The sequence below is a fragment of the Solanum tuberosum genome, unplaced genomic scaffold (assembly GCF_000226075.1).
Source record: "Solanum tuberosum cultivar DM 1-3 516 R44 unplaced genomic scaffold, SolTub_3.0 scf00656, whole genome shotgun sequence".
Lineage (NCBI taxonomy): Eukaryota > Viridiplantae > Streptophyta > Magnoliopsida > Solanales > Solanaceae > Solanum > Solanum tuberosum.
The window spans coordinates 60,895-63,755 of record NW_006239570.1 but is presented as its reverse complement, the minus strand read 5'-3'; the positions used below and the strand labels follow the sequence as shown (position 1 = coordinate 63,755).

Genomic DNA, 2,861 nt, shown 5'->3' with positions numbered 1-2,861 from the left:
GTCGCCAAATCTGGTGGATTGCCATCTTTCCCACCCTTTACATCAAATTCAAACACGTCAAGTAACATAAACCTCGTAAATACTCCATCAAGGAAAGTAGCTTTTTAACAATACCTTTTGATAAATAATCTCTCGAATAGGTTTGCTACCAATATGATGAAGCATCCTCAACTTAGATCAGTTTGTTGCATTCCTGATGCTTCTTGCCTGTATTTGTGAAATGATAAGCTTAATTAAAATAGTTATAACAAAATTGTTAAAACATACGGCATCTCATGCCTGAACAAGCTTCAAGGTTGTTTCCTAGTAATAAACTTAGCAGTATACATACCTGAAAACTTTCAGAAGTAAAATGTTCCTTTACTAACCATTCCCATTCTTTTCTGTCTACTCCCCTTGGGATATTCTTAAGAGACTGTTGAATTGGGTTATCCTTAGCATATTTTGCATGTAAGTATCTTCTCCATTTGTTCCATAGCTCATTCATCCATCCCATGATATGATCACGATGATCATTCATGTCAAAAGCCTCAAATTTGTGCTACAAAGGGTTCAGAAGAATCAAGAAAGGACAAAGCAGAGCATAATAGACAAAGAAATGGTAAAACTGAAAGAAAAAAATAGAGAAGAATATATTGCAAAAACACAAAACAGAGGAAATTGCAAAATAGAGCTTTTTCTCGCTGTTACTGAAGTCTCGCTTCTCGCTTCTGGGACGAAATTGCTCACTTTTAATAAAACTGGACCATCTGTAGTTATGTATCATGTTATACAGATCAACGTCAACAAAGAGAGAAACATTACAACAGATCCTTGTTGCAATAGAACAAGAACACATTTGTTGGACCAATATTATAAGCAGATCTTTGTCACCTTCAAAATATTATGAGACAGAGGTACCCATGGCACTTTTCTATTCGATATCTCGAGTAAATAAGATTTCAGTAACACATGAAAATGATGTGAAGCTTATGTTAATGAAATATTTGAATGGAGTTGAAATTTGTTACCTCAACAGCTGCCCACATGTGACTTAACTTTTCTTGCTTAATATCACACCACGAGGTTACACCCAATGGACTTATATTACGGTCACGAACAATTTTTCCCAAATGCCTCAAAAACAATTTGCTATTTGTTCCAACAGTTCGATTATTGTAAAATGTTACTTTCAGCTTTTCTCCGTTTTCAAGTGAAGCAACTTCTTTGCACATGTTGCTCCTCGAACTCTTCTTACCTTTGTAGGATTAGATGAACCTACAATGCATAATTTAGTAAAACTATAGCAATCGAATTCACCTTTAGAAATTAATAAGATATGGATTGAAAATACCATACCTTTTTCTGTTATTTGAGAGTGTTCTATAACCTGATCAATAGATGCAGGAAATGAATTAGTTTGCATATCCTCTATCTCAAGAATCATTTTATCCGTTCTTTGCATTTCTTGACTAGACGACATGGTCGAATTCGCTCTTGTGCTTTTAGAAGGAGTTTTGATGTGTTGATTAGCATAAAGAGCACTCTTGTTAATACATCCCACATCAGAATCAGAAGTCATGTAGTTGTTATGTTTCATTCCCATTCCTTGACTAGTAGAAAAAGTAGAGCTTTTCAGTCCTTGTCCTCGCCCCTTCCCTATAGAACCTTGAGAAATCAAATCATGTTACCAATACCTTAGCATAGTGCTTCAGAGAGGAAGAAGCTGAAAAAAATTGACAAATACTTGCAGAGAAGACCAGATTGTTAAACAAAAAAAAACATAGTGTAATAGAGAAATTGAAAAAGTAATACAAAGAAGAGAAAAAATGGTTGCAGACAAACTTAGAACTTTTGTTTGGAAACACAGCAGATTTTCAAAATTCTTGTCTAGACTTCTTGTGTGTATTGCTTACCTAGATTAGTCGATGCATGAGCTGAAGGGTTAGTTTGCTTGTTCTCTTTCTCAAGATCGATGGAGTTCTTAGGTTTCGTTGCCATTCTTTGACTAGTAAACAAAGTAGAGTTTGTAAGTCCTTGTCGTCTGCCCTTCCCTACACAACATGGAGAAAACAGATCATATTATCAATGCTTTAGAATATTATTTTTGCGAGCGAGAAGCTGTAAGAAATAACAAGGGCTGGGTTTTCACTATCTATTTTGAGACAGAAAAAAAAACAGAGCATTATATAAAAAAATATAACAGTGTATTGCTTACCTAGATTAGTCGATGCATGAGCTGAAGGGTTAGTTTGCTTGTTCTCTTTTTCAAGATCGATGGAGTTCTTAGGTATCGTTGACATTCCTTGACTAGTAAACAAAGTAGAGTTTGTAAGTCCTTGTCCTCGGCCCTTCCCTACATAACATGGAGAAAATAAATCATATTATCAATACGTTAGAATATTCTTTTTGCGAGCGAGAAGCTGTAAGAAATAACAGCGGCTAAAAGAGAAGATTAGATTTTAAGACAAAAAAAAACAGAGCATTATATTGAAAAAATAACCAGATCACTGAATTAAGAAACAAAACTCTTACTTGTTTCAATTTCTTGTATGTATTGATTAACCAGATCTCTAGATTGAGAAACAAAACACTTAGTTGGAAAATTTCTTCTCAGCCAATGATTTAGGCCCTCGTCCTCGGCCCTTTCCAATAGCACCAGGTGCGACAAATGTATATCTGATAGTACTCTTCATAGATGAGTCAACCTCATTTTCAGTCTTCAATGGTTTCATCTTGAACCTACAAAAAGAGCCAAAAATAAAAAAATAATAAGAAAAAATTTACGACAATGTAAGAATAAAAGAAATCATGTCATCGTAAGTATAACAGTGAATATATTAATTCATAAAAATATACTTCACCTCATTAGTTCTTTTATG

At 34.3% G+C, this 2,861-nt stretch overlaps 1 long non-coding RNA gene across 1 annotated transcript; it reads right to left on the bottom strand.

The window, feature by feature from the left end:
* Positions 1 to 377, bottom strand: LOC107058799 (uncharacterized). Its single transcript, XR_001472349.1, has 3 exons — positions 332 to 377; positions 115 to 207; positions 1 to 35 (listed from the first exon to the last, which is right to left on the bottom strand). It is a non-coding gene; the product is annotated as an uncharacterized lncRNA (long non-coding RNA).
* Positions 378 to 2,861: the final 2,484 nt, after the last annotated feature.